The 13,833-nt window shown below is 30.5% G+C and overlaps 1 pseudogene; it reads left to right on the top strand.

Moving 5' to 3' along the window:
- The window catches only part of LOC109358013, an 8,640-nt pseudogene extending 6,126 nt beyond the window's left edge, over nucleotides 1-2,514 (top strand).

The following is a 13,833-nucleotide window of genomic DNA, read 5'->3' as shown; positions in this document are numbered from 1 at the left end:
TAAGAAAAATAAATTGATAATTTTTAATTTGAATTTTCTACAATTAGTATTAAATTATTATTAACATATAAAATATATAAAAAGTAGGAAGGAAAAAATGTGAGGAGGATGTGACATGTGACATGAAGGAAAAATGTAAGGAGAAATTGACATGTGGCATAAGAGAGTTTTTTTTATTATGTTAATAGAGAAAAATTAAAATTCAAAGAATCTGAACTGTAATATTAAAATTCAGTGCGAAAAATGTCAAAAAACTTTGATGAGATGAAAAAATACAATTATTCTTATATTAATGGTAAACATTAAATTATATAGATATATTAATGTAAAGAAATAATTTGAATATGAAAAATGATTTCAATTTCATCTAATGTTCAATGACTATTACTTTTTAACATAACAAAACATAGATCTTGTAAACACTAATTAATATTAAATTATTATTAACATATAAAATATATAATATATAAAAAGTAGGAAGAAAAATATGTGAGGAGGAGGTGACATGTGGCATGAAGGAAAAAATGTAAGGAGGAAGTGACATGTGACATGAGGGAATGAGAAAGTGACATGTGACATAAGAGAGTTTTTTTTATTATATTGTTAATAAATACTAGAGACTTCAGTATTATAGAGGAATTCATTTAAGTTATATGATAGTTTGTGAGACCCAAATAAGAATAAAAATAAGAAAGATATTTATCATGTAAGGAAAAAAATATATATTATATTTAATTTATGAGGGTGTTAGAAATGTGTATTAAATTATAAAATATTTTGTGGAATATAAATAAACATAAAGTTGATATTCTCTAATTAAGATGTTAGTCGCTCATTACTCTCACTTGCGGCATGAGGTACCAATGTCACCTTAGTCTCGAGTTATGACTTAGGGAATGACACCTTAGTATTGAGTCATTAAATACTCACATTGGAGACCTTGGTGTCATTGCCTTAATCTTCTCATTCAACACTCACTTGTGATCAAGGATGGTGAAATTGATACTTTAGATTTAGTCCTTCACTACTCTCCCATTCCACTTTGGATTTAGTCCTTAACTACTCTCCCTTGTGAATGGGGTGCCAATACATGTTAATGTTGATTCATGTAATACTCTCAATTGTACTAGTGACACCATAATCTAGACTCTTGTACACCTCTCACTTTTGACCTAGGAGCATGGGCGGATCATCCATAGTGCAGGTGGGGTAGCCCCCCAAATATTTTTAAAAATTACCATAGATATATTTTTTTGGTATATTTTAAAATTCAACAACAAAACTCAAGAATAAGCATGTAATATTTATGTACTATCAGTATAAAGATTTATACGCAGTTATTACATCATCTATCGTTCATTTAAATTACTTCTTTAAATAGTAATTGAGTTGGATATGATTCGTATGCGGGTAAGGCCCAAAAATCAACTACGTCCTCTAAATTTGAATTAATTAACAGCGCCCAACTCTCACTTCATGTAGACTTGATTTTGGCATTTTAGCATTAATCCAAGTTAACATAACGCATATGATATATAAGGTAACATACTCATGTTATTGACTGTGATGATTACACAATGCCTATGATATGGGAGTAGTATTGAAGGAAAATATCATGTTTACAATATCACGAGATTGGAAGCTGAAATGAATTATTTGATTACAATTATGGTGGTGGAAGCTGGTCAAACTGAAAAGGCCCATGCATCACTGGGAAGTTGTGCAAACTGAATTATTTACAATATCATGAATTATTTGATTACAATTATGATTACAATATCTCTACTCATGTTGATACCAAGGAAGTTGTTCAAACGGGAAAGGCCCCTGCAACATTGGATCCATATTCTCAAGCGATCAAATCCAACATTCTTTTTGTGTCAGGTGTTCTTGGCCTTGTTCCTCAGACTGGAAGGTTCATCTATGATAATGTTGAAGATCAAACAGAGCAACTTCTAGAAGTGTGGAGAAATCCTTAAAGTTGGTGGTGCTAGCTACTCATCGGTTGTTAAAGCACCAATTTTATTGGCTATCTTGAAGGATTTTAGGATAGTCAAAGAGACTTATGCTAAAAACTTCCCTTCACCTGCCCTTGCTAGTGGAACATATCAAGTTGCTGCATTGCCAAAAGATGCCACAGATTTAAGAAAATGAAAACGAAAACCTGCCTGAAACATCAATGCTATAATTTCATCATAAGTGACAGTTATTCACAAGCAGTAAAAACGTTATAATCAGGTATGTCAAGGGGAATGCAACCAGCAAGAAACATCAGCAATGGGAAGCTAAAATGATGCTAAATCCATGATAATCATGCACGTATTCTTGGACAGTTACTGAATAAATGGCAATCAAGGATAAGTTATACATTTAGAAACCAGCTATGACATGGATTTCAGCAGGCAAAAAATTAAAGTCAGCCATGAATCAGCATAAAGTGATATGAAACAGATGCATGGCAGTGTTATTGTGATGTCAGTTACAATTTTGCTAGCAGTTATTTGGGCAGCCTAAGAGGTGCTCTGGATCAACTCCAAGACCCTTATAAAAGGCAGTCAAAACATACATTGCAGGGGATCAGAAGAAAAGTTCATACATATGAACATAACAGTCAGAGAGGAGAACACATACATATCACACATACATTGTGAAATCAGCATACCACAACCATACACACCATATAACAACTAGAGAGCAATCCCTATAGCACGTGCAGGTAGAAATCATATAGCACGTGCATCACATGAATTCAGGAATAGATACACACGGAGACATCACTCAGCAGAATCAGAGAGATATCTAAAAGGAAGCACAAGTTCAGAGATAATACGGTAAAACGATACAGCCAAACCAAATTGCTACCTAAGGTTAGTATTAAAATCCATATTCAGACTTCGTGTCATGTATTGAAACATTATATTTCCCATTCATATAGATGTAATATTAACATTAACTTTTGAGTGTATATGTAGAATATTAACAATTATAAATGTGTTTGTATAAGCATTTATTTGTTGAAATTCACAAGCAGTAAAAACGTTATAATCAGGTATGTCAAGGGGAATGCAACCAGCAAGAAACATCAGCAATGGGAAGCTAAAATGATGCTAAATCCATGATAATCATGCACGTATTCTTGGACAGTTACTGAATAAATGGCAATCAAGGATAAGTTATACATTTAGAAACCAGCTATGACATGGATTTCAGCAGGCAAAAAATTAAAGTCAGCCATGAATCAGCATAAAGTGATATGAAACAGATGCATGGCAGTGTTATTGTGATGTCAGTTACAATTTTGCTAGCAGTTATTTGGGCAGCCTAAGAGGTGCTCTGGATCAACTCCAAGACCCTTATAAAAGGCAGTCAAAACATACATTGCAGGGGATCAGAAGAAAAGTTCATACATATGAACATAACAGTCAGAGAGGAGAACACGTATATATGAACATAACAGTCAGAGAGGAGAACACATACATGTCACACATACATTGTGAAATCAGCATACCACAACCATACACACCATATAACAACTAGAGAGCAATCCCTATAGCACGTGCAGGTAGAAATCATATAGCACGTGCATCACATGAATTCAGGAATAGATACACACGGAGACATCACTCAGCAGAATCAGAGAGATATCTAAAAGGAAGCACAAGTTCAGAGATAATACGGTAAAACGATACAGCCAAACCAAATTGCTACCTAAGGTTAGTATTAAAATCCATATTCAGACTTCGTAATTTCCATGGTTGGTGTGTTAATGTCATTATTTTTCTACTGTTCCTGCACTTAAAAAATCAGCATAGAACATATATTTTATGGTATAATGTCTCCTCTTGGTTGTCATAGCCTTATGTGACACTATTGGCACACCCAAATATTAAAGTGACCTACCCATGTGTCCTTACGGAACCCCTTATCTAACCATTTGTCCTTGTCTCCTGGGTTACGTTTATCTGACATGTTACAGCTAATTATCAATGGTTCGAAACTAGAATAATAATCAAACAAGACTGTACATCATTGTAATGAAAGGTAATGCATATAGGTTTGTGTAATTAAATCAGAACGCGGTTAAACAAAAAAATGAGGTAGATCGTAAAGCGATAATAATGGAAGTAATGCATTACAGTGACCTTAAACCAAAATAATACAATTCATTTCCAGATTAACATCAACCCGTATACGTTTTTTTTATATGCATATCGTCAATCAAAAATAGCATGCAATAAAAGAAACGTAAATACCAATATGAGGGATTTGGTCCCTTACCGATTTCCCGCGGATCTAGAAAACCACCGCGAGCCACCACACAATACCGTCTTCATTCTCCCTTAATTCACCTATTGAAAAAAAAACCAAACAGTAACCAAAACCAACGAAATAAGAACGAAAAGTGAAGAAGAAGGAGAAAGGGAGAAGACAACATTGTACCTTATCATCGTTGCTGGACCCCGAAAATAAGAAGGGAAACCATCTCCGGTGACCCTGTCCAACCTTCATAAAGGATGCATGGAGAGAGTGGAGACTAGGGATTCGAATCCCTTCTGGATTTAAGAAAAGGAGAAACCGCGACCCCCCTCCTAACATCATTGAAAGGAAAGGAAAGGGAGAATATAAGCCAGGGGAGAAGAAGATTGGTGAAGAAAAGGGCATTAGGGAATCCCTTTTGGGATTTTGGGTTCTTAAAAGCCCGTATGCCACACCCCTGTTGTTTTGTTTTGTTATGTATGTTTGTTTTGATTTCTTATTTGTGTTTTATTATACTAATTTGCTTGAGTAATTTTTTTGTTATGCTTAATTCTATATATAATTAAACTCAAACAATCTTAATCCAACATATAACCATATCCAATTAATTCTTATCACTTAGTGAAATTATGGTTCGAGTTGTATCTAACTTCTCCAAAAATGAGAAGAATGTCCACGACCTTATTGTCTCTAAACTATTAACTATATATATATATATAATTAATAAACTATTTTATTGCTAAGTTCTATTTGTATAAATAATTAGAAACTATTTTACCAAATAAATTTTATGAGATTTTTATAGTAACATCATGGTTCGAGTCGTCTCTAGCTCTCCTGAAAATGGGGAGAAGGTCTACAACTAAATCAAAACGAATATATATTTTAAACAATTTCAAATCAGTCAATTCAATAAATCAATACTTTCAAACATATTGGTATATTTCTAAATCACTGACAACTAACCAAACTGATTAAACAATTTTCGAACTAGAACTACGTAATCTTTTGTCAGACTTAAAAATAAAAGTAAATAAATATTTTTTTGTATACAAATTTAAATTTAAATAATTCAAGGGTATTTAAATCATACAATTGGTAAGGGTACCGTTTAATTACAGGCAGACGAGGTGCTAATACCTTCCTCGATCCGTAATCGACTCCCGAACCTGAATATTACAATCCAAAAGCCCAATGTGATTGGGTTTTAGAGATTTTTCTACATTTTTAACCGTAAAATGTAGTGACGACTCTAAGAGTTCGCGTAGCCGCAATTTGGGGCGCAACAGTGTATAAAACTCATACGTTAAGTACATACATTTTTTTCCAAGAAAAATACTTCTACACGACCTATTGGACAAGAAAAAATTAACTATTATCTTCAAAACTCTCACCCCTTATGAAACTTCACTCTCTTGAGTATCACATGACACATTCTCCTATATTTCGTATAACTTCTGATAACTCTCCAACTAAAACCTCATTTATTTTCACCTTAAAAATATCATATTTACTTTTTATAAATCAGTTTTCTTCAATTGATTTTTCCATATGCACATTATTATATGCCTATGAAGTCATGACATGATTACTTATGATTTGTTTGTTTCTTTCATCAATTTTTATTCTTCTGGGTTTAAAATATAGTGAACGTTTATAAGAGATAAGAAACTTATTTGTGCTTATGAATATTTGAAATTTCTTGTTATGTTAAATTTCCTATTATGTTTCTTAGGAATTTAAACGAGAAAATAATTCATTTTTACATTCAAAATTTATATATATTCTAATGATTCTATATATTATTTATTTATAAATCATAGTAATACCCTTATAAAATTATGGTCAAAATCTGCCACTGCCTAGGAGTACCTTGTTGCTCTAGTCTCAAGTCATTCACGACTATAAATATATTTTTTAATCAATACTTTATATATATATATTTTACAATTTTATTTTACTCGATCACTCTCTCCTAAGAAAGGGTAAAATTTTGAAAAGTTGAAAAGAATAATGAGATCATGTTTTTAATATTTCATCTAACATATCAATAAAACAACAAAATTTAGTGATTGAAATAAAATAATTTTTATAGTATTACTTTTGTGATAATTATTTTAATATATATTGGTTATTAAATGATATATAAATATATAGTTAGAGTTAACATCAATGTGTTCCTTCATAATTTTTATACTAACCAAATTAGTTTCAAATAAATTTAAATTATTATTTTAATTTTCACTTTTTAAAATCATGACTCATGTTAGTTCCGCAGTTAATGTTTGTCAATTGATATAATGGTTGATGTGACAAGTTTTCTGCACAAGCGAACATACTTAGTGTTTCCATGTTGAAAAACTCTTTACCCAGTCGAGATTATGTCATTTTGGTCAGAAATATTTTAGAAAGATTTAGAAATGACATCATTTTATATTATCTTTTTTCCTTCTTCACCAGCTTCAGCTATAGAAAAAATTTCTGTTTAATCACTAAATAATTTTTGTAAGTATAATATTTGTGTTATTTCATTTCTTCTTGATTTCTAAACCACACTAAGAAAAACAATCAACCTAAAATCATAAGAAACCACAAAATCTAATATTTATAATAAGGTTTCGCTTCACGTGCCATTGTAGCGACGATTGCTAGTGTTCGATGGGGTAGCACCTTGCACTCATTCTGCATAAAGGGGAGTTTTGTAAGTTTGGTCTTGATTGCAAACATGGTCATCCTTTAGCAACACTAAGTTATAGCCCATCTTTACTTCTATTTCTCTCATATTCTTCTTCATATTCTTGAGATAAATATTGTCAATATTTCATCTATTTTTTTGACCAAGAAACCAATACGATATTCTGAAGCATTGTTATTCTTCAACAAATATTATTCATATTTCATCATATTCTAGATTTCTCTCATTCTTGGGGTCAAAAAACCAAGATGGTATTCTTGAGCATTGTTATTTTTTAACAAGCATTGTTATTCTTGAGCAAGCATTGTTCATATTTCATCATATTCTAGATTTCTCTCATTCTTTGGCCAAGAAACCAAGATCATATTCTTGAGAATAATATCATCTGATCTTCTTTTTATTGTGTTGATTCTTGATGAACAACATCGTTACTTACAATTTCAATTCATTTTCTTCTAAGAAATCTTCTATTAATTCTCTTAGCACAACATTTATAGTTTCATGTGCTATATTTTGAAGAATTCTTCTATTATTTTATATTTCTTCTATTCAATAGTTTTCTTTGGCTGTCATTCTATGTAACCCTTAAGTTGCATGAGTGTTAGTTACAATTGGTGAACAAAAACCTCCTCACGACATATACAAATTAGACAAAGGGACAAATATAAGTGCATGCATACCTTAAGTCAAAGGCTTTAGATCTTTCTTTATTCATTTATATTTTATCAAGAGTTGTCAACGTCCACTCTCCAACTTAAGGGGGTGTTGAAATACATTTTTGATATTTTGAGCTAATATTGTGTTGGACTAATAATTAGTTTAAACACACTTACCTTGCATAAGAACCAGCCATTGTAAATTCAATTTCAATAATTAAAACATGTGCACAATATATCAGTTAGTTAGTTAGGAGTTAGAAGGTAATATTTGTTAAAACAGGTTGTTAAGATCCGGAAGAAGTTTCTGCCTATAGTGGTTAAGCGTCAGTATTGCTTCACATTCAGATTTCAAGACTGGAAGACGAAGATTCACTCACCAACAAGAGGAGGTATTAGAGTATATCATAATGTTCAACACAATCATTTCAACCTTGGAATGTACGATACATTACAACTTGCGGGGATGTTAAAATAGTTGTGATTCTATTTTATATAATCAATTAACAATATTGTTAATCTATTATCTAGTTAGTTGCTTCATTTAGTTAAGTTGAGTTTTGTATACAATAATCGATCATCAACAGAGTTAATCAATTACATTGTTAACATTTTTTCTATTTTATGTTTTCTTCTCTTTTAGTATAAAAAATCATTTTTGCACCTTTGTAATTGATTCAATTCAATAATTATAATATTATTCATTAATTTCTCAATATTTCTTGTTTAATCGAGATTTTTTATAGCCTCCTTCCATTTTAACAGGATTAAGCCTCTTCTATTTTCTATATTATAGATTGGTTAATTTCTTTGTAATCCAATCCATTCAAATGATTTAAGTTCAATGAATTCATTCATTCTGAAATACATAATTTTTTTCTTGCTCTTTCATTTCTAATACATAATATTACACTTAAGTTTAAAAATGTTGATTCAATATTATGAAGTTTGTGATCATTTGTAACTTATCTAAAATAATGATGGTGGGTTAATAACATGAATTTAAGATTTGATGCATGCTCTTTCATCGTGACCTATGAGTGGTAGGAGGCCAAGTGATGAAATATTATCACTATGTAATTGCTGCTAACTTAGGATGAGATTGATGAGTTACAACAACATCTCCACACTCTACAATCTTGGGTGGGGACATGGTAATTTGGGTCTCTAGATATTTGGAGAGTTAAATTTTAGGTTAATGTGTTTAGGATTATTATTTTAAGTAATCAAATTAAAGTGGTCTAATTCAAATAAGGTATATGACTATAAATATAATTGTCATGAAAATTATAGTATATATACTAAAAGTCTTAGAGAAAAGATGTATGCATTGATAATGTATGAATTTTATATATTGTCACTGAATCATCCACTATTTATATTTAAGTATCATTGGTTATTCAAAAAAAGTAATTCAAATGAATAATGAATGATATAGTGACTGTGTATAAAACTGACGGTGCATAAATAATATACTAAAAATTCTATTTATATTTTATGATGGGCAAAATTGGAAATAAAAGAATCAAGTAGCATCACCATTTATTGAAGAAGATTATAAACTTCCTATAAATAAGGGGTTATGATCCTCAATTGATGACCACGTGCTGAGACATGCAAAACATTAACTAAGCCAAGTTATCATCTTCTCTTCATTCATTAGAGGAGAAACTAAGGCTAAGTGTGGTATCCAATTGCAAGGTCAAAGGACCTACATATTCTACTATGAATATGCATTTGGATACAAGGATAAGGGGCGACATTTGGATACAAGGATAAAAGACATATAAAGTATATTCGTCGTATTCTCTATGGATATAATAATTTACGCTTCCGCTCAAACACTAGTTTTATATTCTTTCTCAGTGATTTGACTATATGATGATAGTATTGTTCATCATCTTTAGTATGTATTATGTATCTTTTAAGTTTAAAGTCTCCTATCATTGAAGTCTATTAAATATTTCTCTACAAGTGGTATAAGAGTCACTTTCATGTCATGTTATTGGAAAATAAGATTTTCAATTATCATGTAATACTTTTGTGAGTATAGTTGAACTCTGTTTATGAAAATTCATTGTCTTACAATGATGTCATGTTAAGATTAAACTTTGATTTCAATATCTTAGAAATATTATTATTCTTCTTGTTAGAATCTTTATGTTATATAATGAAAATATGTCTTATTGAGTTGATTTAGTATTATTTATTGTCATGAGCCAGTGGCAGAACTTATTAAGGGCGGGTGGGGGCAACTGCCCCCCTGATATTTTCTTAGTATTTTTCAAATATATTTTTTAATTTATATAATTTTGTGTGGTCCTTCTAAAAGTTATAGATAATATATTAAATTGTATTATCAATATAGATGTTAATATTGCTTATAAATACTATTATTTTATGATGATTTTATACATAAATAGATTATTGGTTTGCAAATTATCTTTGTTAACTTTACTACAATAGTCTTAAGATTCAATGAATTTTTATAAATCACTTAATATTGGTAACGTGTATTTTATGCAAAAATCTATCTTAAGGATTTCAATGAGAAAAGAAAATTAACTTCTGATGTCAATTCCAATATTTTATTGTTGACGTCATTAGCTATTCATGTTTGAAAAACCCTCAACAATATCTAAATTAAGTGCAACTTTAACAATATGGGGAAAGTGAATGCATATTATTTGTTTGATTGAGTTATTCTGAACTATTATAGTTTAACTACTATAGAAATATTATTTTTAACAATCAAGATATCAAAACAAAATCGTGTAGTAAGATAGAAGATAAATTTCTTACTGACAAAGAAAATAGCTGAAATTTTATCTACAATTCAATAATCGATGAGTTTAAGTCTTTAAAAGAACGAAGAGCAACGATTCAAATTAATGTACATTTTTCTTTTAATGTTTTTAATTGTTAATTATTGTTATTTAAAATTAATATGTAATTTTTAAACTTTAAAACAATTATATATATTTCTTTATATTTTTTGTTACTCTATTAATTATCTTAATTTAAATTTTAATTGAACATTGTTGTCCTCCTAAACTTTATGTCAAGATCCGCCACTGCATGAGAGCATAAATTATAATTTTGATTCAAGTTTTTTTTTGTTTCCACAGATATTCTCGCACTGAAGGAAGTCATGTCCAAGCCGAAATATCTGCAGATGTGTAGGGCTAACTCTCCAGCGGATATTTTTCTATCTACAAGACTCGAACCGAGATGATACAATAGATTATTGATGGATATAATAGATAATTCTATAAAAATAAATTATATTTGTTGTGTACACTTCTTACTATATTACTATGATTAACATTAAGAATATCATTATTCAATTCGTTTGGTTCATATGAACAAATTTAACAAGTTTAGAACCATATGGGCTATAATGGGCTAATGTCATAACTATGCTGAGTTACCACTTAGGAGACAAAGAAAGGTTGTGCTATAATGGGCTAATTGAGAAGGTTTATGCACCAATTCTTGGTTGGTATAGAAAAGACCATTCATGAAAAAATGACAAAACTCCTTCTAGAGCCCGGTCTATGTATTATTGACATCTTAATTATGTTTTTGATAGAAATATGATTTATTTATATACATGTACAAATATAAATATAAATATTTATACTTACAAACACACATATAGATATTGCAAATTAATGTGTAAGCCTCCCAACCATATTATCAAATTAAAGAGCAATAGTTGATAACAATTACTTCATAAGCAAATGAATCAAGGTATAGGGAGAAGTACCAAATGTACCTACATGCCATTTCCTTATGAAATTTTGGTCACGTATCTACACTGAATGCTGAGTTGCTAAATTTTGTCATGCACAATGGTCACTTTTACGATGTTATCTGTAAAAAGAATTAGGTTGTATGGAAGATAAAAACAACCACCCACCTCTAGTATCACAACTTAAAGGAGAATACAATCAACAACACCATGATGCATATCCAATTAGGGATGGTAGTGAGTAAGTGCGGGTACGCGTAGTAGCTATCCGCTACCCGTTTCAAAATAGGAGAGCATTGCCCATACACGTCCGTACCCGTAAGGGTACTCGCGTGCAGATTTTTCGTGGATATTTCTGAGTATCCGTGGGTACAACAGGTACCCGCGGGTTTCCTATATTATAAATGAATTTCTAACTTCTTACTTCTATTATATTTCAAATGAGATAAAACTTAATTATTTTTGTGCGTTTTGATTGAATATTCAGCAAAATTGCTAAATCTATTGATGTGTTCTATTTGTGTGATTTGTTATTCTCATTTTCTTAACAAAAAGTATATACTTTGCAAGACATGTGTATTTCTACACATGTAATAATATTTGTAGGGCGTTTCACCACTAAGTTTAATAAAAGATGTAAACAAGGTAAAAAATATATACATAGTATAGTCTAATGAAGGTTAGGATAGTTTATTTTTTATTTTAATTAAAGATAATTAAACTTTAAAACAATTATATATATTTCTTTATATTTTTTGTTACTCTATTAATTATCTTAATTTAAATTTTAATTGAACATTGTTGTCCTCCTAAACTTTATGTCAAGATCCGCCACTGCATGAGAGCATAAATTATAATTTTGATTCAAGTTTTTTTTTGTTTCCACAGATATTCTCGCACTGAAGGAAGTCATGTCCAAGCCGAAATATCTGCAGATGTGTAGGGCTAACTCTCCAGCGGATATTTTTCTATCTACAAGACTCGAACCGAGATGATACAATAGATTATTGATGGATATAATAGATAATTCTATAAAAATAAATTATATTTGTTGTGTACACTTCTTACTATATTACTATGATTAACATTAAGAATATCATTATTCAATTCGTTTGGTTCATATGAACAAATTTAACAAGTTTAGAACCATATGGGCTATAATGGGCTAATGTCATAACTATGCTGAGTTACCACTTAGGAGACAAAGAAAGGTTGTGCTATAATGGGCTAATTGAGAAGGTTTATGCACCAATTCTTGGTTGGTATAGAAAAGACCATTCATGAAAAAATGACAAAACTCCTTCTAGAGCCCGGTCTATGTATTATTGACATCTTAATTATGTTTTTGATAGAAATATGATTTATTTATATACATGTACAAATATAAATATAAATATTTATACTTACAAACACACATATAGATATTGCAAATTAATGTGTAAGCCTCCCAACCATATTATCAAATTAAAGAGCAATAGTTGATAACAATTACTTCATAAGCAAATGAATCAAGGTATAGGGAGAAGTACCAAATGTACCTACATGCCATTTCCTTATGAAATTTTGGTCACGTATCTACACTGAATGCTGAGTTGCTAAATTTTGTCATGCACAATGGTCACTTTTACGATGTTATCTGTAAAAAGAATTAGGTTGTATGGAAGATAAAAACAACCACCCACCTCTAGTATCACAACTTAAAGGAGAATACAATCAACAACACCATGATGCATATCCAATTAGGGATGGTAGTGAGTAAGTGCGGGTACGCGTAGTAGCTATCCGCTACCCGTTTCAAAATAGGAGAGCATTGCCCATACACGTCCGTACCCGTAAGGGTACTCGCGTGCAGATTTTTCGTGGATATTTCTGAGTATCCGTGGGTACAACAGGTACCCGCGGGTTTCCTATATTATAAATGAATTTCTAACTTCTTACTTCTATTATATTTCAAATGAGATAAAACTTAATTATTTTTGTGCGTTTTGATTGAATATTCAGCAAAATTGCTAAATCTATTGATGTGTTCTATTTGTGTGATTTGTTATTCTCATTTTCTTAACAAAAAGTATATACTTTGCAAGACATGTGTATTTCTACACATGTAATAATATTTGTAGGGCGTTTCACCACTAAGTTTAATAAAAGATGTAAACAAGGTAAAAAATATATACATAGTATAGTCTAATGAAGGTTAGGATAGTTTATTTTTTATTTTAATTAAAGATAATATAATAATCATATAAATAATGGGTACCCGTGATCACAAGTACCATAATATTCATACTCACTCGTATGTACTACGAGTATTTTTAAATCCTGCAGGTCCCATTTGTGATCTGTACCCATGCCCATACAAGTTTTACCCATGGGTACAAGTTTTTTTGCCATCCTAAATCCAATTGAAGTAATGTGGAAACAAATATTAAAGTATAAAATATGGTGGACATATGTTGTTCTAAGACAGTGTA

Source organism: Lupinus angustifolius, chromosome LG10 (assembly GCF_001865875.1).
Source record: "Lupinus angustifolius cultivar Tanjil chromosome LG10, LupAngTanjil_v1.0, whole genome shotgun sequence".
Lineage (NCBI taxonomy): Eukaryota > Viridiplantae > Streptophyta > Magnoliopsida > Fabales > Fabaceae > Lupinus > Lupinus angustifolius.
Note: the sequence above shows the minus strand (reverse complement) of the source record. Positions and strands in the feature narration are given on the sequence as shown.